We start from the raw sequence: 27,776 nt of genomic DNA on the forward strand, positions 1-27,776 counted from the left end.
TCCGCCCCGGGTGCACGCCGCTGCGCTGGTGCACTGCCCTCTGTGCCCCGGAACAGGTTACTTCCTGTTCCGGGACAGAGAGAGCAGTGAACCAGCGCGGAGCTGACACACCCCAGCAACGTGCAGTCGGGGCGGATCGGCCCTCCCGCCCGTCCCTCACCACAGCTATGCGCTCCGGGGGGGTGCGCTCCAGTGGGAGGAGGGTGCGCCGTGCTGCACCCGGGGGGGGGGGGGTGCGCAGCGGCAACCCGCCCCGGGTGTCAGCTCCCCTCGCTACGGCTCTGTCTAGGGACCCTACTGCAGATTGACAAGACCAGCATAAGTTGGATACAGAAGATCTTACTTTAGAAAGTTTTTCAGGTGTCCAATAGGATTTGTGTACAATATAATATGCTGATTGAAGCAGGGCAGCAGATAATGAGGAACGCATGGTCTTTGTCCAAAAAACCTCCCATTCTTTGATTGTAAGTGAAACTCTCAAATCTTATTCCCAGGCAGAAGTAATATTTGAACATATATTCGGCTTTGACATTTGCAAGAGTTTATACAGAGCTGATGTAGACTTAGGGAGCCATAAGGAGGCGACATAAGCTGTCGAAGCTAGGAATTTGAGGCCGATAGTCTTGCTTCGTAGAAGAAATTTGGAGAATACGCTGAGTCAAGATGTTCCAGAAAGCTTCGTGTGTATGAGGAATATTATAGCATGCACTAAAATCCTGAAAAAATAAATAAATAAATAAATAAATAAATATGTTTGCTATCTATTTGAATACAAAACATAGAATGGTCTACAGCCAAATTAGGGACTTCTGGTCTCACAGATCAATAAACTTGCTAGGAACATACCTTGTTTAACAAACTATTTTGTAGTGGTGATTATTAATTTAGCAATCTGTGACACAGATAAAGCTGAATGAAACAGACATTATTGATGCTAAAGTGCTCAATTCTACAAAGTTTCCAGGATGCAGAATATCTGGCTATTGCTGCTACTACTACTACTAATCATTTCTAAAGCGCTACTACTACTACTAACAATAATAATTTCAATAGTGCTACTACTACTATTACTAATCATTTCTTTAGCACTACTACTACTACTAATCATTTCTATAGAGCTACTACTATTACTACTACTAATCATTCCTACAGTGCTACTATTGCTACTAATAATAATAATTTTATAGTGCTACTACTACTAATGCAAATTTCTATAGCACTACTATAATCATTTCTATAGTGTTACTACTACTATTACTAATAATAATAATTTCTATAGTGCTGCTACTACTACTACCATTACTACTACTAATTTCTATAGCACTACTAATAATAATCATTTCTATGGCTCTATTACTACTACTACTAATCATTTCTATAGCTCTACTACTAATAATAATAATTATTATTTGTATAGTGCTACTACTACTAATCATTCTATAGCGCTATTACTACTATTACTAATCATTTCTATAGTGCTACACTACTACTAATCATTTCTATAATGCTACTAGTATTACTACTACTACAAATCAATTTTATAGTGCTACTACTACTACTCATTTCTATAGTGCTACTACTATTAATCATCATCATTTCTATAGCGCTACTATAATCATTTCTATAGCACTACTACTACTACCTACTAATATTACTAGTCACTTGTATAGTGATATTACTACTCATCATTTCTATAGTGGTATTAGACATATGCAGTGCTGCACACATTGTCCCTGTACTTCTATAAAAACCATCAAAACTTGTGCACACAATTTAATTCAATAACAAGCTAATTAGCACTAATAATTTTTTTAACAAGCAATTATTGGCAGTAATTAAATTTAAAAGTTTACGCATATAAATTTAGGTGTGGGATCCACATCTAAATTTTACCTATGATCTGAAAAAAGGGATATAGAAATGGAAGGGTCACGGGTGGAACAGGGGCGTTCCTAGCATTTACGTGCATTGTTAGAGAATAACGAGGATGCATGTAAATGGCCACACCTAAAGTTAGGCGCGATTCCCAGGCACAAGCACTATTCTAAAAACCATGCCTAACTTTAAGTTCAGCTTATAGAATAGCACTTTTTCAGTGCCATATATAAAATTCACCCCTATATGCAGGTACTTTCTCTGTTCCTAGTGGGCTCACAATCTAAGTTTTTGTACCTGGGGCATAGGAGGGTTAAGTGACTTGCCCAAGGTCCCAAGGAGCTGCAGTGGGAATCAAACCTAGTTCCCCAGTATCTCAGCTGTTAATGAAAATTCTTGCTGCTAGAGACCTAGAGAAGCCATTTCTGACTGAGCTGGAAGCCCAGAGGAGCAGCAGGAGAAAACCACTGGACTAGATTCTATACAACTTGCAAGAGGAAGATGGAATACCAAATTACTGGGCATATCCCTGTTGGAGAGTATGACTGTTGGATAAAACACATTGCTACTCTATGTTGCTTTTTCATATAATGCCTGGTTGACATAAAGTCGATGATAACAATTTCTTCCTGGGTTCCTCAGAAAAGTACCTCTTGCCAGCCATAATACTGCTCAGTTTTACAGAGTTACTGTTGTACACAGCACTGTACAAAAGTGATAAGTATTTAGGTACAAAATGTCCCTGCTCCAATCAGGACAAGCACCAGGAATGTGACAGTAACTTACAGAATAACTTGTGCATGTCTGTGCTGCATTCAGGCACTTTCACTTACACTAGCATTCTATAATAGAACTTAGGTGCTCAGATTCTGGCATAGAATAGGCTCCTGCTACACGCCCTCGGTGCACCTAAATGGAGGTGCCCACTTACAGAATTACCCTCATGAGGATGGAGTTGGGGCAAGAACAATCTCTAGTTGCTCCTGCCCATGCTGGCTCTGTTCTCAAAATGGCTGCCTCAACCTCTAGTGGCAGTCTCATGAGCAGTGGTGCAGCTATGGGTGGCCATAGGTGAGCCCAGGCCCACCCACTTTGAACTCAGGCCCACCCAGCAGCGGCACAGCGTTGAATTTCCCCAAGCCCACCAACTGAAGACTCCCAGCAATCTGGCATCTCTTAACTTCCTCCCCACAACCCCCCCCCCCCCCGATACCTTTTAAATCTTTCAGTGCTAGGCCGGCAGCGAGCAGAGACTCATACTGGCTGCTCACACCTGCCCTGAACCTTCTCTCTGACACAACTTCCTGTTCGTGGGACCAGGAAGTTGCATCAAAGGGAAGGATCAGTTCTGGTGCAAGCAGTCAGTATGAGTCGCTGCCAGCTCAGCATTGAAGGATTTTAAAAACACCGGGGGAGGGGGGAGTGAAGTTAAGAGATGCCAGATCACTTGGGGGGGGGGGGGAGATGCCCATCCACTTGGGGTTCAAGCCTGCCCAAAATTGGGTGTCTGGCTACACCCCTGCTTGTGAGACTGGGGATCACTCCCGCCATGACTACACCATTAGACCACCAAAAATTGTAAGGTAGTCCCGGGGAGGGGGGTACTTTTTGCTGTTTTTTTTTTTAATGCGATTGCAAGAAATGCAGTCATGATCTTGCACAATAGATGCTTTTGATAGAAAACTTTTGCAGGAATTGAAATCCATAAATTTAGGATGATAAGCTCCTTTAGAATTAGCTCTTTGTGGAGATGTGACATTAGCTGTCACTTCAAGTGTGGCGCAGAATCTGCCATTGTTAAAGCACTGTGTGTCATTAGTTGCTATCCATCTGTGCAGAGATTATTTTGCTTGGAGGTAAACTATGGTCTTTCTTATTTAACTTATTATATTAAATTCTGACTTGGATACTATTTAGGTAAATAGTAAAGAATTTCCAGGTTCTGTTGGATATAATGAAGATGCAATGTTTTAATCGAATTTGTGGTGTGCAGAAGCTAGATTCTAAGAGAAAAGAACCTGCAGTGATTGTCAGCTTATAGTGTTAGCAGGAAAATGGTATTATGATAAAATGAAGTTTATATATTAGAAAATAATTTGAGAAATGTACAGCTCTTGATTTTAATTTTTCACAGGTTATCAATAGAAATCAAACAAAATAAAGCATGGAAAAGAAAATAAGATGATACCTTTTTTATTGGACATAACTTAATACATTTCTTGATTAGCTTTCGAAGGTTGCCCTTCTTCCTCAGATCGGAAATAAGCAAATGTGTTCGCTGACAGTGTATATAAGTGAAAACATTCAAGCATTACTATGACAGTAAAATAGATACCATTGGAGATTCTACATGGAATGTTGCTACTATTGGAGATTCTACGTGGAATGTTGCTATTCCACTAGCAACATTCCATGTAGAAGGCTGCGCAGGCTTCTGTTTCTGTGAGTCTGACGTCCTGCACGTACGTGCAGGACGTCAGACTCACAGAAGCAGAAGCCTGCGCGGCCACATTGGTGATCTACAAGGGCCGACTTCTACATGGAATGTTGCTAGTGGAATAGCAACATTCCATGTAGAATCTATAGAAATCAAACAAAATAAAACATGGAAAAGAAAATAAGATGATACCTTTTTTATTGGACATAACTTAATACATTTCTTGATTAGCTTTCGAAGGTTGCCCTTCTTCCTCAGATCAGAAATAAGCAAATGTGCTAGCTGACAGTGTATATAAGTGAAAACATTCAAGCATTACTATGACAGTAAAATAGATACCATTGGAGATTCTACATGGAATGTTGCTACTATTGGAGATTCTACATGGAATGTTGCTATTCCACTAGCAACATTCCATGTAGAAGGCTGCGCAGGCTTCTGTTTCTGTGAGTCTGACGTCCTGCACGTACGTGCAGGACGTCAGACTCACAGAAGCAGAAGCCTGTGCGGCCACATTGGTGATCTACAAGGGCCGACTTCTACATGGAATGTTGCTAGTGGAATAGCAACATTCCATGTAGAATCTATAGAAATCAAACAAAATAAAACATGGAAAAGAAAATAAGATGATACCTTTTTTATTGGACATAACTTAATACATTTCTTGATTAGCTTTCGAAGGTTGCCCTTCTTCGTCAGATCGGAAATAAGCAAATGTGCTAGCTGACAGTGTATATAAGTGAAAACATTCAAGCATTACTATGACAGTCTGACAGGGTGGGAGGATGGGGGTGGGTAGGAGGTATGCATGGAGACATCAAAGCATATCACAGCAAATAGTCCTTACATGCAGTAACATCAATGTGCTTTTTTATTCTGAATCGTGCATCAGGCTAGTATAGTGTCTGCAGTGTAGACCAGTGTCTGGACGCCTTCACCTTATTTTAGTAAGAATCTATATCGTGCTTGTCCTTAATCAGTTTTATAACTAAATACAAAACGGGAAACATCTCAATGTTACTTTCTCTTGGTACTTGTGCACAGTTTGGGTAAACATGGTAAAAATAATTTATCCATGTACTGTCCTGACACTAGCCGGATATTGCAGAGGCAGTTTGGAAGGGTTTCCAGCAGTGTTAAGTGCTGCTGAAATTCTGCAGAAAACATCAGCTAAGGGAATGATTTGGATAATAGCTGCTGTTATCTGGATATGAGGCCTTTAATGTTCTGCTTTGCCTGCCAGAATCTTAATTTTACCCATTCCAGGGCTTGCCTGGTGGCTCAGTGGAAAGTGAAAGCTAAAAGTCAAAAAAGCACGAGGAGCCCAACATGGTCTTTGTTTCGACATGAAACGCCTGCGTCAGGGGTCCAATGGTGATGCCTAAATCTAAGGTAACAATTCATCCAGTGAGGATAAACAGCCTGGCCTTGAAAAAGACAAATCCGCTGTAGGCTTAGTTGAATGATGCCAAACAAAACTGCGCAGAAACAGAGCAGAACCTTGAAAGTTCTTTCTGCATTGAAGAAAACTACCTTTGCTGGTGTACGGCGGTTTTCCTCAGTGCGGAAAGAATTTTCAAGGTTCTATTCTGTTCCCACGCAGTTTTGTTTGGCATCATTCAACTAAGTCTTCAGTGGATTTGTCTCTTTCAAGGCAAGGCTGTTTACCCTCACCGGATGAATTGTTACCTTGGATTTAGACATCACCATTGGAACCCTGACACAGGCTTTTCCCGCCAAAACACAGACCGTGTCGGCTTTGATTAATACAGTGAAATTGAGATACCCCCGCTCTTGAAGGGTCCTTGTGCTTTTGGATTCTCTCTCTCCTTTGAGCTCAGTAAATAGTACCATGCAGAGGACCTGGGTGCAGGTGCTGGCTCTGGGCTTACTGAGGCTAAGGTGGGAGAGGAGGGAGCGATGGTTAAGGCCTAGGTTAATCAGGCTCTAGCAGTTTGCGGTCCCTGACCAAAGACTATTGCTGTCATAACTGGGCTGGGTAGGAGGATACAAGATAGGGGGAAATCCTAGTGGTGATTTCAGACCGCTGTCCTGAAAACTATAGGCTCAATATCCAAAATCATTTAAACAGCCAGGAAAGGTTCCAGGCTGTTTAAATCGTCTGTCCCAGGCTAACCAGGTACTTAACTGGATAGTGACCGTGAAAATGTCTAGTTAGCACCCAAATGAAAACTGACTACTCTGGGGGAATTCCAGGGGTGGAGTCAGCACTTAACCGGTTAAACTAAACCGCATAAATAGGACCACATAAAAGGCAGTACTATTTTTATGCAGTTCTTTATAGCTGGTTAAGTGCTGAATATTGCACTTAATCATCTGTAGTTTGGCCGGCTCTGTATACTCATAAATTCAATGCTGGAACCTGGCCCAGCATTGAATATCGGGTATAATACCAGCAGCATTCAGCCACACGCAATTTGCCACCAGCTGAATATCGGACCCTATCTAGATAAAGTTAGGACAGCAAAAAAGCGGAACAAACGTTCCCCCCTGTTTACTATGCTGTGCTAGCGGCTGCCACACGACAATGCCGACACAGCTCATTCAAAGTGAATGGGCTGCGTTGGCATTAGCGCACAGCAGCCGCTATCGTGGCTTATTAAACGGGGGGGGGGGGGGGGTGTTTATCTGGATAGTGGTCTGTATATCTAGTGGTACTAAACATCAGTGAATTATTTTAATGCTGTGGCATGTCATTTTAAACAGGCACAAACCATATCATTTAAATATTGACCAGACACATTATTCTTTAAGGGGTCGGTCCTTTTACTAAGCTGCGGTAAAAAGTGGCCTGTGGTAGTGTGGGCACATGTTTTTAGCACACACAGGGCCATTTTTTTTTACTGCATTTGGGAAAAAAGGACATTTTTTTAATGGGCAAGTGCTGAAACTAAAACACATGCCTATTTACGGCCTGAGTCTTTACTGCCACCCATTGATCTAGCGGTAAGGCTCATGTGCTACACATGTGGTAACCATTTGGCATATGCCAAGTGCCGATTACTGCCGGAAACACCGTATGAGGTAGAAAATTAAAAAATAAATTCTACCGCTGGAATGCACCATGCCAAATCTGAAGTTACCACCAGGGGGCATGCTAGCCTGGCGGTAGTCTCATTTTGGCACACACTGCACGCACGTAGGCTCTACCGCAGCTTAGTAAAAGGGCCCCTAAATGTTTGAATAGCTGGCAGGTATTATGTTAACTTTTTATCTCTGTCATGTTATTAATTTATAAATTTGGTAGCATTATGTCAGTCACACACAGTGACACAAGAAAAGCAAACACTGGGCCTTCAGGATTGAGAAAAATGTTAACCTTTATTCTGAAAATGACCCGACACGGGCCGTGTTTCAGCGTACAAACGCCTGCATCAGGGGTCAAAAAGATCCTATAGGTCTGCTCATGGACATATAAGATAAAATTAACAATCAGGATGTATTTCCCAAAGTGTGTTAAGAGTCCGTTCTAGCTTAGAAACGCCGTCAGTTTGTTTGTATGCCGAAACACGGCCCGTATCGGGTCATTTTCGGAATAAAGGTTAAACTTTTTCTCAATCCTGAAGGCCCAGTGTTTGCTTTTCTTGTGCTTCTGTTTATATCTGTATGCTGTTACCCTCTCTTTTGTGACTCAGTCACATACAGTGAGACAGTCATTGTTTAAAGATATGCTTTTAAATAAATGGCCATAATCTGTTTAAAATTAGAAGTACTATTTCAGTATTCAGACGTAAAAGGGTAAATTTTGCAGATTTTTAGAAACTTATCACCACTACCCATCTAACTTTTGGCTCCACCTCCTGAAGACCCTGGGCTCCTTGTGAAGTTATCTGGACAAATTTTGACGGTATATGAAATTATATGGCCAAAATATATAACTTTGCTGGCAGCTGATTTTCAAACAAGAGTGCTTGTGTGGCCAGAAGCACCCCATGCAAATTGCAAAAATACTTATGAATACTGATCCTATATATTGATCATATAAGATGAACTTTTCTTTACAAAAGAAAAAAAAAAGGTAAAGAAATATATAAAGGTACTTCTCTAAACCCCTCATTATAATAATAAAAATGGTAGTAATGAATGAAGTAATATTCAAATTTAAAAAGTCCGTTTTCTAAAAAGGAAGTCACCAAACACAATTATCTATGAATAGCCTACAGTACAGCTCTTCCTCTTTTTTGTAAATATACCTATTCAACCTATCATGGACCAACAGAGAAGTTTCTAGAATACTGTTTATTGAATTCTCTGTTTTGCTTGACACAATACATCATATGATCTTGCTGACTTAAGACTGCTTTGCAGGAGAAAATAAAGCTAACCATTGAGCGTTCAACTATTGCAATGCATCCTTTGAAGTTTAGACTTGGCTCTTCACAATAAAACTGAGAATGATGGGCTACTGCCTTTATTTAAGTGGCCAAGTACCTAGCTCTAATGCTGTTTGAAATTGAGCTTGAGTTCTGATGTTAAATGGTCAGCTTAGAATTCTAATATAGCATAATATTGGCATTTGATTCGCATCCGTTCCTGACTCACACATGAACAAAGAATATAGTAACATAGTAGATGACGGCAGAAAAAGACCTGAACGGTCCATCCAGTCTGCCCAACAAGATAAACTCACATGTGCTACTTTTTGTGTATACCTTACCTTGATTTGTACCTGTCCTTTTCAGGGCACAGACCGTATAAGTCTGCCCAGCACTATCCCCGCCTCCCACCACCGGCTCTGGCACAGACCGTATAAGTCTGCCCAGCACCATCTCCGTCTCCCGTCACCGGCTTTGCCACCCAATCTCGTCTAAGCTCTTTAGGATCCATTCCTTCTGGGATAAACATATGACAACCTTATAAACTGGAGGAATAATTTTGGTTGCAGCTTTATTAACCAATCAAAAATTCATAACCAACACAAATAAAAAAGTTATTATCAATATTTCAATGCAACCTTCACTTTTTTTTTATTTCCTTTTATAAAGCTAATCGGTGCCGACCAGGCTGCACATATTTATTCCATCAAATGTATTAATACTCCATGAACCACCTTGTAAAGTGAGACCTGTGGTGACATCAAGGCCTGACTTCTGCTTCTGGCGGTTTCGCACACAAGCAGATTACACTGTAAAATCCATATAGCCAGTAAATTCATTGTCCTTAAAATTCTCATTTAAATTACCGCAGCTGCGACTTAAACTACCCCTTTTAACATCCCTAAACATCGCTATCCCCACTACAAAATTAGCCAAGATCCCAATCCCAACCCTCACTCTTCTAAATTTTGGGAGGGATTGGGTGGGATGAAATTTCTTGCTTCTGTTCCCTCAACTAGCTTTCCTCCTTGCTGCCCATCAATTCTCCTCAGCCTGGAGCCCGCCAGTTTTCCTGAATTTCTTGTGCTCTTTTGCTCCACCCCAACCTTAAAAAACAAAAAACGATTCTTTTTGTTCTAATTTGGATGCCTTACTAAACCTCAACATCTCTTCCCAGTAAACCCTTCTTATTTACCCCTCTTTGCTAATTAATTTGTTAATTAATTCAATTACATCAAATTTCATTAATTTTAATTCCTAAGTCTTTATAAGACTCATATTGCAAAATAATTAAATTATCTTCCTATCGAGTATATATCTTCCCCCCCCCACCCATTTTTCTTTTATCCCTTCACCATAACTAAATATATTTATTTATTATCTAATTTATACCCCACATTTTCCCAACTGTATGAGGTTCAATGTGGCTTACATCCACCGGAGGCGAATGCCAATGCAGTAAATTAATCTAATACAATAATAAATCTATAATTGAAATATATAAGCCCTACTGCAGGAATACCAATATTATCCACCCATAATTGATCTTATGGGTTTTCTTTATTATGATTTCTATTGAAGAAATAAAAAATGTTCCACTTAGATTACTTTTCGTATTATGGGGGTACCAATCTGCTGTAGTCCTTAGGAAGTCAATATTTTTGAGTCTACAGGTGGGCCATGGAGGCAGAAGTGGACACAGTGGACAAGTGTCTCATACTAGACAATAATGATCTCCTTTCAGTCCTCCACGATCAGATGTACCGCTAAATACCTGCTACACATACCATAAGTCACAATGGCCTAACTTTTGCCTAAGGGGCTCCTGCATTTCTGGGGAGCCCCAAGGAAGACTTGGGCCACTTGCAGTTACTCCCAGATCTTGTGAGATGGACTTCTTTCATTCTGTGAGCCCTTTCCAAAATTGTAGCTTAGGGCCTACAGGTGAACACTTGCCACTGGTAATCCTTAATAATACTAAGCATTGGTAGGTAATAAATGCATGAAATAAATATTGTGCAGGTACATCAACCCCAAGACTCTATAAATGGTGCGTACACTTCCGTGTGCACAATTGCACTCTATTCTGAGATGTAACTCAATTGGCTCAGTGCCAATAATTGGGTGCTATCAATTACGGGCTTTAATTGGCACCAATTTGGATTTGCATTGTGCATCTCGCTACGCGCTAGCCTATAAAGATCCACGTGCAAATCTTATAGTGTGCAACTCAAAGGGGAGCATGGCCATGGGAGGGTCAGGAACATTCACTAGAGATGTGCGTGGTATTACTGAATACCAGGGATCTGTGCTTAAATTACGTGCCAGGGTTTACACTAGATTTCAGTTGGTGTAAACTGCTGTGCCCAAAGTTTGGTGTAAAAATCTGCTCTAAGCGCTATTCTATAAATGGCAGCCAACTCAGAGCATCATTTATAGAATAGCGCTCCACGTGGATTTTTTTCAGCATCACACTTTGAGTGTCATTTACTGAATCCAGCCCCAAGTGTATCCATGGCTCACTGTCTACAACTCTTGTCACAGTACTTATTAGATTACATAATAACATAAGAACAGCCAGATTGAGTCAGACCAATGCTCCATCTAGCCCAGTATCCTGTTTCCGACAGTGGCCAATTCACATCACAGGTACCTGGCAGAAACCCAAATAGTAGCAACATTCCAAGTAGAATCTCAAAGAGTAGCAAGATTCTGGAATCCCAAATAGTAGCAACATTCCATGCTACCAATCCCAGGGCATGCAGTGGCTTCCCCATGTCTGTCTCAATAGCAGACTGTGGACTTTTCCTCCAGGAACTTGTCCAAACATTTTTTAAACCTAGATATGTTAACCACTGTCACTATATCCTCCAGCAAAGAGTTCCAGAGCTTAACTATTCGTTGAGTGAAAAAAATATTTCCATGTAACTTCCTTGAGTGTTCCCTAGTCTTTGTATTTTTGGAACGAGTAAAAAAATTTGGTTCACTTTTACTTGTTCTACACCTCTCAGGATTTTGTAGACCTCAATCATATCCCCCTTCAGTTGTCTCTTTTCCAAGCTGAAGAGCCCTAACCTCTTTAGCCTTTCCTCATATGAGAGGAGTTCCATCCCCTTTATCATTTTTTATCAGATTTATTAAAGAGAAGTTACTGCTGTGCCACAGTTGCCTCCTGATGAACTATAAATCATAGGTGTGAATAGCCTGACACCTACTGGTTAGGATATTGAGGCATCTGCTGACTGGATGAAGTAATGAGGCAGCTCTCAATCTGTTAAATACTGATCATGAAACACATGAACACAGATCCGTGTGCAAACAAATTAGTTAATTAGGAGTTAACATTTAATAATTAGTGTTAAAAAGCACTTAATTGGCAATAATTGAAAATTACATGTGAATCTCCTCCGTACCCAATTATATAACATCGTGCCTAAAATTCATAGTGTGCATCTCAAAAGGGGGTGTGGCCATGGGAGGGTCAGGGGCATTCCTAAGATTTAGGTGCAATGGTATAGAATTATCACATGGTTCCCCTGGGATTGAAGTGAGCCCTTGAATAACCACCGAGGAGTGGTCGACAAGCCAGGAATTCTTCACCTGCACTGACCACCGTTCCCCTTGGGTTGAGCCCTTACTTGCAGGTGGCCATCAGGCCTTCGATCCAAATCAAGGGTCCGGGCTGTCGAGGATGTCTGAAGGTAAAATGGTCCCACGCTCAGCGTAGGGGAACAGAGGCATCCAGACAGAGGTCAGGTCAAGCAGAAGGCAGAAGCAGAGATGGTGCCTAGGTAGAGGTCGGGTCAAGCAGTGGGCAGGAGAAGAGTCAGTGTTCAGGCAGAAGTCAGATCAGGCAGCAGAAGTCAGATCAGGTCAAGCAGAGTCTCAGCACAGAGGCAGATCCACAGTGAGGACCAATACTAAGGCCCTGATAGTATAGCGAGGACAGATCAAATAGGGGAAGGCATCCAACATCAGGACTCTGCCCAGCCCCGCCCCACCCCGAGAGAAAGCAGGGCTTGCCCCCTTCCTACGCTCTCTATGAGAAGGAGCACTGCGGCCAAGGTCCCACATCGGCAAAGAGAGGGACGGAGAGAGGCCTCCCCGGTGAACCCGGCCAGAGCCCCCAACACTGCAGAGCCCATTTGTGGCCTGCAGTGATGGATAATTTCATTATTTCATATTTGACTGCTGCTTATACATAATTTGCACAATATTATAGAATACTGCAGATGTGCACCCAACTTGCACATCAAGATTTACACCTGGTTTCAGTTGGTGTAAGTCATCCTACGGTACCCAACACTATTCTGTACAGAGCGCTCATTGCATTTACTGAATCCAACCCTATATGTGTATTTAACACTATTGATTATACGCATGGTGGCTCTGAATATGCAAATGAATTTATGCACCAGCACCGATGCTTATACATGGTTACCACATCAGCTGAAAATTGACTCTATTAAGATGAAAACACACACACACTCAATTCTGGGAAAGGATTTAATGGATGTATTTCCAAAGATTACTATGGCGTCTACTTACACAATGGGCTTAATTCAAACCTTTTTTTTTTAACCTGTACATTTCTGGAACCGGACTCTGTTGGGTTACAGTGCTATGAACCTTCATTGACAACTACCCTGGATTTTCCCCCATTTAATTATACCTCACCCCCCAATCCACTCCTTTCAAACTCAGTCATTGCAGTGAGAGTCCTTGGTCAGTGACCCACCCAGACTGTCCCTACTTCATAACCTAGTATGCATGCATTCTGAATTTGGCCACTAGGTGTCACCATTGTGTATAGGATATACACTTGCAATATTTTCAGAACACTAGTTTATATCCTCTTGGGCTCTCCAGTTACAAATGTTAGTAGATACAGTTCAGAACACTTAAAACAGGACTGGGCTGTTACACTTTGCATACAGATAGGATGTCACCAAATAACTTTCTGATTACTGTTTGGAAGAAAACATTTTTCTTTATATGAAAAGGTGAGCAAGATCCTGTGTTAGAATTTTCTGATCTGTGGCTGACTACAAAGTAGGTATCCCAAATACAATCATTAATTTATTTAATTCCAATATTATGTTATTCAAATTTGTTCTTTGATTATTGGAATCATGACATCAACAGCTTCTATATTTGTGATGCTGGCTTTCTATCAGGAGCTCTGAGCTATGTAAAGCAGAAAGATTAATTAAATTGAACTAAGCAGAGTGGAGGAATAGCCCAATGGTTTGAGCTGTACACTGAGAACCAGGGGAACCCTTGTTCAAATCCCACTCCAGTTCCTTGCGACTTTGGGCAAGTCACTTAACTATCCATTGCCTTAGGTATAAATTCAGATTGTAAGCCCTTCAAAGACAGAAAGATATATACTATACCCAAATGTATACTACTATTGATAGCTTTTGCCCATTGATACAGGTACAAATAAATACCTGTATATACTATCAGGCTTATTTCTGAAAGAGAAAGATGCCCACCTTTCGACACAAATCACAAGATGGGCGTCCTTCTCACAGGGTCGCCCAAATCGGTATAATCGAAAGCCGGTTTTGGACGTCTCCAACTGCTTTCCATCGCAGGGACGACCAAAGTTCATGGGGGCGTGTTGGGGGCGTAGCAAAGGCGGGACTTGGGCATGTCTAACACATGGGCATCTTCGACCCATGACGAGCACTTGGATGACTTTACCTGGTCCAGTTTTTCTTATGACAAGGCACAAAAAGGTGCCCGAACTGACCAGATGACCACCGGAGGGAATTGGGGATGACCTCCCCTTACTCCCTCAGTGGTCACTAATCCCATCCCACCCTCAAAAAAGAACTTTAAAAATATTTTGTGCCAGCCTCTATACCAGCCTCAAATGTCATACTCAGGTACATTGCAGCAGTATGCAGGTCCCTGGAGCAGTTTTAGTGGGTGCAGTGCACTTCAGGCAGGCGGACCCAGGCCCATCCTCCCCGTTTTTGGTGCACGCTAAAATTGTAGGCGCACTAAACTTTACAGATGCCAATACATTCCTATGGACGTCTCTAACGTTTAGCGCGCCCACAATTTTAGCGTGCGCTAAAATTGTGAGCGCACCTTAGTAAAAGATGCCCTTGGTGCCCACCCATTTCTTGCCTAGGCCCACCCAAAATCTGTTATCTGGCTACGCCCCTGCTAGATTCAGTAAATAGTGTCCCACTTTGGTCACTGAAACAAATACACGCTGAGCGCTATTCTATATACTGTGCTCAAGTTGGACAACTTTTATAGAATATAGTGTACTTCTGGGATCTGCACCCAACTTTGGGTGCGAGGATTTACACCAACTGAAACCTGGTGTAAATCCTGGTACATAAATTAGGCGCGGATCCCCCAAATTCTATAATACCGAGCACAGTGCCATAGCGAGGGCTAATGGCACCCGGGGCGGGTCGCCGCTGTGCACCCCCCCCCCCGGACCGCATTCTTACCTGCGGGAGGGCCGATCCGCCCAGAGTGCACGTCACTCAGAGCTGCATCGGCCCCGCTGGTTCCCTGCTCTCTCTGCCCCGGAACAGGAAGTAACCTGTTCCGGGGCAGAGAGAGCAGGGAACCAGCGGGGCCGGCACCCCCGAGCGCTTGGCACCCGGGGCGGACCGCCCCTCCCGCCCCCCCTTCCTACGCCACTGACCGAGCGCATCTTTAGTGAACACTCCTGACCCACCCATGCTTCCTTTTCAGTTGCGCACTAAAAAATGTACTTGTGCGTCTTTATAGAATAGCTCTTAGCAAGATGCGCGAGCAAATCCAAATTGTTACCAATTATCAATAATTGATTGTTGGCATCCAATAATTAGCGCTAATTGTCTCATTACTCAAATTGTGTGTGCCCAAATTTTCATGTGCAATTTTTGAACGTTATATATAGAATCCACGGTTGCCCCACTCAAAAGCATTTCTACTGCAGAACATCACCTGCTTGCTTTCTATATTCTGGACGCACATCATCCCCCAAATTTTATAAAAGTTGCTAAAAATGGTGTGAGCCCAATTTGCACGTACAACTTAATTAAATAACCAGCCAATCAGCGCAGATAATTGAGATCTTAACAAGCAATCGGTGCTAAATGGGTTTAAATTCACACGAATAAATTTAGGCATGTGTCCGAAAAGGGGGTGCGGCCATGGGAGGGTCATGGGCAGATCAGGGGATGTTCCTTGTGATGTTACAGAAAATAGGCGATCTGCTTCTAATCTATGCATGAGGATTTTCACCAAGGTTTCATTATTTAAATGGTTGCTCCTAAATGTAGTCACAGTTCCCAAAACTAAGGGGTCCTTTTACTAAGCTGCAGGAAAAAGAGCCCTGCAGTAGCGGCGAGGGCAGTTTTTCCCCGTGCGCCAGGGTCCTTTTCTCCGCAGCCGGTAAAAGCACCCCCAAAAATGGCCACACAGTGAGATAACTCTTACCACGTAGCCATGCAGCAGGGAGCCCTTACTGTCACCCACTGAAGTGGCGATAACGGCTCCTGCACTAACCCGGTGGTAACCGGGCATCGCTGTGCGATTACCAATGGGCTATCACCACGCAAGCCATTTCTGGGGTTTTTCTTTTTCCCCCAGAAATGGCGCGTGCTCAAGGTGGGACTACTGCCAGCAGCCGAATTGGGCCGGCAGTAGTCCTGGAACAGCGAGTGTTAAGCCTGTGTTGGGCTTACCGCCGCTCTGTAAAGGCCCCAAAGTATTTTTTTATAAACAGGCCTAACTTTAAGTGCTATTGTAACTTTCTACCAACAGTCATATAATCTCCACAGAATCCCCTATGAACGCAACCTAGCTCTATACTCTCCGCGAGACAACCCCACAGACTCAAACTATTCTATCGAATCGTTAACCTGCTCGATAACTTGTAACCACCCCCTTTGTTCCATATAAGCCACATTGAACCTACCAGAAGGTGGGATAATGTAGGATACAAATTCAATAAATAAATAAATAAGTAAAATAGTGTTACATGCAATTTTTTGCCGTGGATGTTTAGGCACCACCTATAGAATTTACTCCCATATACACTGATATCAGTAAATGCAAGCTTTAGGCAGTTTCTGCATGGCTTTCAGTAAATTCAGAATGGTTTGATTTTCTATGCTCTTAAAGAAGTAAACATCTGTATTGGAAAACCCTCCCGTATCCCATAGAAAAAGTCTGTGGTATGTTTTCCCCCTAACTGACAGTAATGCAGCACCATTGCTACAGAGAGGAAATTACATTACAGGATGTGATACCTGCAAGCTGTCGCGTGCTCGAGGACCTTGGCATACTGTCAGGCTTCTTCCCCGGGAGCACTGGGTTCGTGAGCCCATGGGCCACTACCGTGGAGCGGCAGTGGCAGGCAAGATCACCTCCAAGGTAGAGATGAGACAAAACTGGACCGGAACCCCGGACTGGAGTTCTACACTGGAATACACGGAACTGGAACGCACCGAACAGGTGCGCACTGGAGTGGAGCCCGCTGGACTGGAACACACTGGAGGGCCCCACAGGACTGGAACATACAGGAGTGAAACCCGCTGAACTGGAACACACTGGACCTAGGCTTCACCTACGCTTGACCACCTTTCCCCGAGGGTTGAGCCCTCAGGTTCTGGCAGCCGGTAGGACTTACAGGAAAACCCGGAACTGGAACTTGCAAGCAGGAACAGCAGGAATGAAGATCCAGGAGTGCCCCCTGGCACCTAGGTGCAGGCAAGGCCGACAGGCAGGGACTGTCCGGGTTCTGGCAGTCGGCAGGTTTAAACACAATGACTAGTAAACTGTACCTAGGCTAATAGAAACGCTATACCCAGGCAAACCAGTCATACACAAGAAACATACACAGAGCACACTCAGGAGACTTGAAAGCTATACACCAGCTAACAACAAAGCTGTGCCCAAGCTAACAAGTCATGCACTGGAAACAAACACAGAGCACTAGCAAAGCTATACACAGGCTAACAAGCCACACGGTGCCTAAGCTGGCTAGTCTAAACAAACACAGAGCACTAGCAAAGCTATACACAGGCTAACAAGCCACACGGTGCCTAAGCTATCTAGTCAAACATAGAAACTCACACAGAGCAAACACTGAAACAGTGTACAGAGCACTCTATACACCAGGGCCCTAGATGAAATGCAAAGGCCAGGGCTGTAGTCTCTAAGTGATTAATAAAGCCCTTCCACACCAGAGGCACAGCTGCAGCAATCACCTTGCATCCAAACAGAGGCTTGACACACAGAGAAGTCAGCCCAGCGGGAGCCATCTTGGATACTGGCATAGAGGAGTCGGCGGCAGCCATCTTGGAAAAGGCATAGCCCACACAGGTGAGGTTCAGTAGGGCAATCAGCACACAGAGCCAGAGAGAAACTAAGACAGAGACAGACACAGAGACAAGCAGAAGCCAGCACAGCCACTGACTCCCAGAAACAGGGTAAGTCTGAGGGTGGTCACAGCCACAGACCAGTGGCGTAGCTACGTGGGGCCTGAGGGGGCCCGGGCCCCCGCAGATTCGCCCCTGGCCCCCTGCCGACGACCCCCCCTCCCGCTACCAACCTTCCCCCACCATCGCCGCCAGCCCCGCTACCGCATGATTTACCTTGATTGCTGGCGGGGATGCCCAAACCCCGCCAGCCAAGAGTGTTCTTCAGCGCTGGAGTTAGTAAACTCCGGCGCCTTCATTCAAGAAAGTTCGTCTGAAGGATCCTGGATCAGCTGGTTTTGACGCCTTATGTCCTGCACCGTGCATGTAGCCCCGTGCAGGACGTAAATGCGTCAAAACCAGCTGATCCTTCAGACGAACTTCCTTGAATGAAGGCGCCGGAGTTTACTAACTCAAGCGCTGAAGACCACTCTTGGCTGGCGGGGTTTGGGCAGCCCCGCCAGCAAACAAGGTACTTCATGGGGTGGGCGGCGACGGCGGCCGAGGGTTGGTAGCGGGAGGGGGCGGGGGAGTTTAAGAGTGTCGGCGCGATCGAGCGGGGGGGAGGCGGCTTAACAGTGCCCCCCCATCTCAGGCTCTGGCCCCCCCTCCTGGCAAGGTCTGGCTACGCCCCTGCCACAGACGTAACACAAGCGAGCCTTCTCCTGAGTAGCCCACAGACTCTGGAATGCACTGCCTGAAAGGCTCTGCTTAACACAAGACTGTCTCTACTTCAAGAAGCAGGTGAAAGCTTGGCTCTTCAACCAAAGTCTTTAATGGAAGAAGTAACTAGCCTGTTAGTCTCACACACATACAAGGAGTGACTCGGGCTGCACATACTGCAGCAGGACATGTTTATCCACTCCTACCCTAGCTGAGATAATATATAACCACCTCTCTGACCCAGGGCCGTGCCTAGGGTCTCCGGTGCCCCCCTGCAGTTGGCCCCGCCGGCGCCCCCCCCCCCCCCCCCGAAAACGATCGCTACACTACCCGCCCTCTTCTCCCCAGATCCTTTTTTTTTTGTTTAAATTTACCTCTCCGGCGCGTGGCAGCGTAGTGTTAGTGAGGAGGCGGCGCTCCCCCGCCCCGACGTGTCTTCTTCCCTTCGCTCAGTGTCCCGCCTTCTTCTGACATCATTTCTGACGTCAGAAGAAGGTGAACCGAGCGAAGGGAACAGACTGACACGTCGGGGCGAGGGAGCGCCGCCTCCTCACTAACGCTACGCTGCCACGCGCCAGAGAGGTAAATTTAATCAAAAAAAAAAAAAGGACAAGGATCTGGGGAGAAGAGGGCGAGGTAAGCATGGTGCGGCGGGGCGCCCCCCCCCAGAGGATGGCGCCCTCCTGCCATGCTTACCTCGCTTACCCTGTCGGCACGGCCCTGCTCTGACCTAATATGCAGCTTTTAATTAGTCCCTTTATTTTCTAACTCCTCTTACTCTCTTACCTATCTATATGTTCCATCTTATACCTTACGCTGTCTATTAAAATGTTTTATTACACATTGTGTTGACATTGTAAGTAGTATATTATGCCATACTTTGTATTGTTATTTGAACATTTTTACTGCTGTATTGTCTTATGTTTGACTTATTCTTGCTGTACACCGCTTTGAGTGAATTCCTTTAAAAAAAGGCAGTAAATAAATCCTAATAAATAAATAAATAAATATGTACAGAAACTACTTTTTAATGGCCCACCTGAAAGGAGGGGTGGGGGATTAAGAGAAAAAAGGGGGTGGGTAAGAAATGTTTAAGAAACAGAACAGGAAAGAAATAAAGATGGGCAGTCCTACCAATACACCATATATGAAGGACCCCCTTGGATTATAATGGGCAGTCTGAATAAGAATTATTAATACATTATACAATCCGTTCCCTTAACAAAAAAAAAGTAGAGTGAAATAACATGAGAATAATTTATGATTCATATAATCTAGCAGACATTGCAACCCCACACCGAAAGATCTTCCTATTCTGAAATCACTGAAGAGGAAACTACACATCTTATTTCCTCCTCGAAACTAACTACCTGTTCCTCTGATCCTATTCCCACCCATCTACTTAACACTATCTCTCCTACTGTCATCCCTTTTATCTGTCATATCCTCAATCTTTCACTTTCCACTGCGACTGTTCCTGATGCCTTCAAGCATGCCGTAGTCACACCACTCCTTAAAAAACCTGCATTGGACCCTACCTGTCCTTCCAACTATCGCCCCATCTCCCTCCTCCCTTTCCTATCCAAGATACTTGAACATGCTGTTCACCGCCGTTGCCTTGACTTTCTTTCATCTCAAGATATTCTTAATCCACTTCAATCTGGCTTTCGCCCCCTTCATTCAACTGAAACAGCACTTGCTAAAGTCTCCAATGATTTGTGCCTGGCCAGATCCAAAGGTCTCTATTCTATCCTCATCCTTCTCGATCTATCTGCTGCTTTTGACACTGTTGATCACAGCCTTCTCCTTGATATGCTGTCCTCACTTGGATTTCAGGGCTCTGTTCTTTCCTGGTTTTCTTCTCATCTCTCCCAGCGTACCTTTAGTGTATACTCTAGAGGATCCTCCTCTACTTCTATCCCACTGTCAGTTGGTGTACCTCAGGGATCTGTCCTGGGAGCTCTTCTTCTTTTCTCCATCTATACTTCTTCCCTTGGTACTCTGATCTCATCCCATGGTTTTCAGTATCATCTTTTCACTGATGGCTCCCAGATCTACCTCTCCACACCAGAAATCTCAGCCGAAATCCAGGCCAAAGTATCAGCCTGCCTGTCTGACATTGCTGCCTGGATGTCTCAGCGCCATCTGAAACTAAACATGACCAAGACTGAGCTTCTTATCTTTCCCCCTAAACCAACCTCTCCTCCTCCCCATTCTCTATTTCTGTGGATAACACTCTCATCCTTCCTGTCTCATCAGCTCGTAACCTTGGGGTCATCTTCGACTCCTCCCTCTCCTTCTCTACACATATTCAGCAGACTGCTAAAACCTGTTGCTTCTTTCTCTATAATATCACCAAAATTCGCCCTTTCCATTCTGAGCACACTACCAGAACCCTCATCCACACTCTTATCACCTCTCGCTTAGACTATTGCAACTTGCTTCTCACAGGTCTCCCACTTAGCCATCTCTCTCCTCTTCAATCTGTTCAAACTTCTGCTGAACGACTAATATTCCACCAGTGTCGTTATGCTCATATTAACCCTCTCCTCAAGTCACTTCACTGGCTTCCTATCCGTTTCCACATACAGTTCAAACTCTTATTGACCTATGTGCATTCACTTTGCAGCTCCTCAGTACCTCTCCACTTTCATCTCTCCCTACATTCCTCTCCAGGAACTCCATTCACTGGGTAAATCTCTCTTATCTGCACCCTTCTCCTCCTCTGCTAACTCCAGACTCCGTTCCTTTTATCTTGCTGCACCATATGCCTGGAATAGACTTCCTGAGCCGGTAAGTCAAGCTCCATCTCTGGCCGTCTTCAAATCTAAGCTAAAAGCCCACCTTTTTGATGCTGCTTTTAACTCCTAACCCTTATTTTATCCTCACTTTAATATTCCCTTATCTCTTGTTTGTCCTGTTTGTCTGTCCTAATTAGATTGTAAGCTCTGTCGAGCAGGGACTATCTCTTCATGTTCAAGTGTACAGCGCTGCTTACGTCTAGTAGCGCTATAGAAATGATAAGTAGTAGTAGTAGTAGTAAAATATGAGGGGTGGGGAGGGGGGGGGGGCCTACAGTGAAGTCTGCTGGAGCTTTCAGTTTGAATTTGTGACCAGTTATAGAAATGAGGCATATATTAGAGAAGGTTACGCTTCTCAGATTGGATACCATCAGGTTGCTAGGTAGGAAATGATCAAAAGGCATGGCCCCATGTTGTGCCATTTTGTGGTCTACATGAAAAGTCAGTGGGCTTAGTTCAGTTTCCAATATGATTGGCACTAAATGGCATTCTTTATAAAGAGGCCACGGAGCAGGTATAGAGAACGACCTCCCTTCTCACCCCTATAAGTGACTCCACCAGAAAAAAGCACTGACATACATTAACAGGGCAGTGTGGGGAAATGTGCTATGCCACTGACCGTCCTGTATCTGTTCCATGGCTAAACGGGAAACTCGGGCATCCAGTGCTGACAATCAATCAAGTTTCATGAGCTTTACTTAGGTGAAATTTCAAAAATCACAAAAATGTTTATTTTAAGTCCGCTCTTCAATAGCCAATAGGCCTCATGTATTCTATATGGATGACCACAGTATATTTTCAAATGTGATTCTTTTCACGATGCAGCATTCAAAATGTAACAAAGGCAGCCTGGAATATCTTGAAATGTACATAAAGTTTGCGATACACAGGTGTTCATACAACAGGATCATTTTTATTGCACGTCAATTAAACCAAGTATAAGTTCATTCTATGATTATTCCAGGCTATTTTTTTCTAGTTAACAGTTAGAAATTGATATCTGAACTATTAATCCAGAAAACTGTTTTATTGATAATTTTTTGGATTCCATCATTGCACACCAAGGGGCCCTTTTACCCGAGCATCAACCCGGAGCTACCGCCGGCCCAACGCGGCCACTGGCGCTAGTTCCACCTCAAGTGTATGCCACATCCGGCACTACAGAAAATAATTCCATAATTTCTAATGCACTGTTAACCTGGTGATAATTGGGCAGTGCTGTGGGCTGTCTGGTTACTGCCAGGTTGCCGTGGGAGCCCTTATGACGACCTCAATGGGTGGCGGTAAGTGTTCTCCCCCTGCATGGCCATGCGGTAAGAATAATCTTACCGCCCCCTCCAAAGGGACACCACCTTGTCGTGGTGGAGGGGCTTCAGTGTTTCAATGACTCAGAGGGCTATGCTGTAGGGTTACCCTTATCAGACAGGCCTCTGAGCAGAAACCAGACAGAATGTCCCAAACTGGAGGATCCAAGATGGCGTTGAGGGAGGACGTACGTTAGTTGAGTTCCCGTTTTACGCCAGAATACCTGAAGAAGTAGGTGTGCTCCCCAGAGAATGGGGAAGAGAAAAGGGAAAGCCGTGGTGTTGTCCTCCTCGAACACGGCTGGGGTTCCCACCACTTCTCAGCCTACTTTGGAGAGATTCAGGGTCATAACGTCGGGGATATCGGTTCCTGCTTCGGGGAACAGCAAGGCTTTATTGCCAAAGCTCAGTGGAGAGGGAGTGACTTTGAGTCCCCCTGTTGGCACGACCCCTCCAAGACTCGGAAACAGTAACGCTTCGCTATGGAGGTCGACAGTGGAAACGCCTGAAGTGGATCAGGATTTTCACGCGACCCGAGGAGGTCCTGGCGCAGCATCGACTCCGGATAATAAACCAACTGGGGGATTGGAGAGTGAGTTCTCCCCCCCTCCCCCGAAGATATCTGGAGCGGTTTCTGTGGAGAAATTGGACCTGGTGAAGCCAAAAAATGTCACAATGGACGCATTATGAGAAGCGCTGCAGAGTGTGAATAACTTTCTTCTTCAGATGTCTAAAATTTTTCAGGAATAAACATGTGAATTAAAGAATTTATATCAATATTTATCTAACAAAGTGGAAGTCCAAGATATAAAAAGAGACTTTGACTATGGAATTTTTTCTTTTATTGAATTGTTGAAGAAATATTTCTCTGATAATTTGCAAACATTTTCTGATAGCCACCCTCCGGTGTTTAAAGCGATTTATACTTCCCCTAAATAATCTTCTTTATCAGAGAAAAGAGATGTGAACTTAACTGATAGTTTGGAAAAGCTATATTACTAGTGACTTTCGCCTTTGATTTAGATAGGAATAATGTTTTGAAATTGTATTTCTGACACATGGTTGATAGTTTTTTGGGTTCAAAGATAAATATATTTCCTGACATCAGGGGAATCGCAGACTAGGAGGTGTGAACTCTTGGCTTTTAAGCCAAAGATCATTGCCCTAAGTGGGATCTTCCTAGTGTGATTCCCTTGTAAATGTCCTATTTCTTTGAATTTTAATAATTACTTATTTGTTGAACCTAAGAAATTACAAGAGTTTGTGGAGTTGAAAGAACAGATGAAGAACCCTCTGCAGCAACTTCCTTCAGTTACCACTGTACTGGCTGCAATTACCGATTAACCTTCCTCCCTCAGAAAATGTGAATTGTAAGATTAATCATTTTGAGTTTTTCTTATTTTCTTTGAGATTGTTTTCCTGATCTTGGATCTCCCAGTTGTGGACGATTATATAACACTAGGAAAAAATGCCCGTTTCTGAGGGCAATGAAACGGGCGCTAGCAAGGGGCCCCCTCCCTCCGTCCCTCCGAGCTACTTGCCTTGTTAGTTTGCTGTGGCGTTTCGGTTTCGGGCCTCGAGTGTCATAGCTCCGCCCTCGACGTCATGACGTTTTGACGCGAGGGCGGTGCAGACACTCCAGGGCACACCGGATATCTCGGGTGCCTCAACTTCCGTGGAGGCTTCAGAACGTTGGGGTTGCCTTTTATATAGAGAGATATATTGGTGGGAGAAAATGTTTTCTTTTTTAATATCAATTTCTGTTTTTCCTTACATTTATGTGATAAATGTGAATGTAATTAAGTAAAATGATTTAAAAAAAAAAAAAGAATAATCTTACTGCATGGCCCTGTCTTTTTTTTTTTTAGGGCCTTTTTACTCGCTGTGGTAAAAACAGACCCCATCACTACCATAGGGCCCTTTTTACTGCAGCTTGGTAAAAGGACCCCCAAGTTTCTAAGCAGCATATCAATACCAAAGCTCACAAGTCAATAGAATTCGCAGCTGTAGAATACAGAAACTCAGAAACACCATAAACCCAAGGGTAAAGCAGAGAGAAAGCAAATCAGATAGAAGACAACCTTAACTTTGATCTTAACCTCTAGACAGAGGGAAAAGAACATTGCATCAGATACATAAGAATGGGGAAGTTGTTCACCTTATGAAATATTCAGATAAAATCCTTGACTTAAAATAATACATGCAGAATTTATTTGTCAATCAAAAATAGCAAATTATATTTGCTATTTTTGAGCAGGGTACATTAAGAAACACACAGGGCCAAATTTACAAACTATGCAACACATTATCTTATATGTAAATGATTTTCAGTTTAGGTAAAACTTCTGTATTCCAGTCTACAGCACATTTACAAAAGAAATGGAGTATCTGATGATCAGAGAACAGAATCAGGGCCTTATCACAGGAACTTCTGAATGAATCCTTAGCTGAATGTGCCAGGGTAATTTACAGTACCTAATGCTGAACCATGTTACTATTTCATGACATTAAGAGAACAGCAATCTCTCCTCCCAATCACCCATACTGTTTTTTTTTTTTTTTTTTACCTTTTTCGAGACTTGGTTTTAATCTTCCTCCGCTTAGCAAGTCGTTTCTCACACAGGTGACCAGTCTTATAAATGCCGTCATTTTCCTTTATAGAGCTCTGTATAAAACATTTGTATAAAAGAGGAAAACATGGTTTTGCTTATATATGGGTAACTCATGGCTGGGGAAGTTGCACAGAATTAAAGGGGTACTTTTCATCTTCCTCAGGAACAGGATGTTAGAAATACCACATGACCTGTTTTAGCTGTAACATGCTCTGACCATTTATACTATGACTGCAAGTTGGAGAAGTCCCATTTGGGGCTGAAAAGTAGATGTCTGCCATCCCCTTCATTTAGCGTGTTTCCTCTTGCTCTTTTTTTACTTCTCAGCTGGTTTCTGATCGGATTAAAAAACTCAAAAGGATAGTTCTGAACCTAGTGAGAAATTGCTAGGATTCTTCAGCCTTCACATCCCCAATGCCAGGCATTTCTGGAGGCCAGAGGCAGAGAATGAAAGTGTATGTGTTTTTGGTAGGGAAAGGGAAATGGGACTTGATATACTGCCTTTCTGTGGTTTTTGCAACTACATTCAAAGCGGTTCACATATATTCAGGTACTTATTTTGTACCAGGGGCAGTGGAGGGTTAAGTGACTTGCCCAGAGTCACAAGGAGCTGCAGTGGGAATCAAAAGTATTTTATGAAAATAAAGTGTCACATGGAGCTGTATTTCAGTTATATAAGACAAGCCTAAATGCTACAAAGACTAATCACTCAGGGACCTTTTCACTAAGCCGCAGCAAAACGTGGCCTGCGGCAGTGCGAGCGCATCTTTCGGGCACGTGCCGAACCAGTTTTTACAGTGTCCTGGAAAAGGACATTTTTTTAAGGGGCTGGAAAATGGATTTGCGGCAAAATAAAAACCAGCGTGCATCCAGTTTCATCTTGAGACCTTATCGCCACCCTTTAACTTAGCGGTAAGGTCTCATCCGCTACCCTGGCGGTAGGCGTGCAGCATGCGCCCACTGCTGTTTACCGCCGGGTAAGCGCCACGCGGTAGGAAATAGAAAATATTTTCTACCACGTTTTCAGCATGCACCAAATTCAGAATTACCGCCCAGGGCATGTGGTAGCTGGGCGGTAATGCCAATTTGGTGCATGCTGGATGCGTGTAGGCTCTTACACACCTTTATAAATGGGCCCCTCAAATAGGCATATGACTTTTTAGTTCCAATCCTTTTTATTATTTTTTTTTTCAGTAAAACACCAATAAAACAAAAACACAAAGCACAACAGAACCTGAGTGCAGCCGTATCAAGTGATAAAATTTTGTCTAACCGACATGGGAGCAGCCAGGAGAACAATCCACATGTATATTATTACCATCTGTGTCACATGTATGAACTTTATACTGCTTACATACTTTAAGGTATTTTTTTAACTCAATTTAAATATCATATTGTAGTACAATTGTTGTTATTAATGTTCTCTCTTTATTTTAAAATCAGTACGAATATTAAGACTAAAAAAGAACTATCCACAAGTCCTTAATGGGTTGCCAAATTTTGATTTACTGCCATACACGATTATGCTTCTGTGCTGTGACAGCTTCATACTTTACAAAACCGTGCATTCAGTTCTGAATGGCTTTTCCAGTTGAACAGCAATACTCATGAACGAACCTTTGGAACGATGTACATTGTTTGATAAGTGCTCGTTCAGAACACCAAATGTCACTATCACAATTTTATAAGTAAACAGCACAGAAATGTTGAATACTTTTCAAAAAGGCGTATTTATAATACAGCTTACATTGTGCTGTGCCACAGTTTAATGATTTCAAAACCTTGAAGGGATTTCAGAGTTTGGTAGGATATTATACAAGAAAGGTGCATTCAGTATAATGTTCTCGGCATAACCCAATGCTCATGGGTCTCACAGGACATTAAGACTTGCTAGTGAAAGGTCAAATCGTGGCCTAGTGGTTAGGGTGGTGGAATTTGGTCCTGGGGAATTGAGGAACTGAATTCGATTCCCACTTCAGGCACAGGCAGCTCCTTGTGACTCTGGGCAAGTCACTTAACCCTCCATTGCCCCATGTAAGCCGCATTGAGCCTGCCATGAGTGGGAAAGCACGGGGTACAAATGTAACAAAAAAAAATCTACAAAGCTCCCCTCCCCCCCCCCCCCCCCCCGCAGACAGAGAAAATCAAGTCTTAAATGTCAGTGAATTACTGTGAAGTAGAACTGCTACTACAAATGCATTCAGACCACGAGGTTCAACAAACCAAAGTTTAAAAATCCAGCTTTGGTCAAGCTGTAACAGTTAATGCCCCTAATACAAGCAATAGGCGGGACCCTGCTTGGAGTGC

General features: G+C 43.4%; 1 long non-coding RNA gene across 1 annotated transcript in view; it reads right to left on the minus strand.

Annotated features, from left to right (window-relative positions):
* Positions 1-263: 263 nt before the first annotated feature.
* LOC115477649 overlaps positions 264-27,776 on the minus strand; it is a 34,117-nt gene continuing 6,604 nt past the window's right edge. Inside the window, exons 2-3 of the long non-coding RNA XR_003943356.1 lie at positions 25,425-25,522; positions 264-716 (exon numbers count right to left, since the gene is read on the minus strand). This is a non-coding gene — a long non-coding RNA (uncharacterized LOC115477649). The remainder of the gene's footprint in view (positions 717-25,424; positions 25,523-27,776) is intronic.

The sequence above is a fragment of the Microcaecilia unicolor genome, chromosome 9 (genome assembly GCF_901765095.1).
Source record: "Microcaecilia unicolor chromosome 9, aMicUni1.1, whole genome shotgun sequence".
NCBI lineage: Eukaryota > Metazoa > Chordata > Amphibia > Gymnophiona > Siphonopidae > Microcaecilia > Microcaecilia unicolor.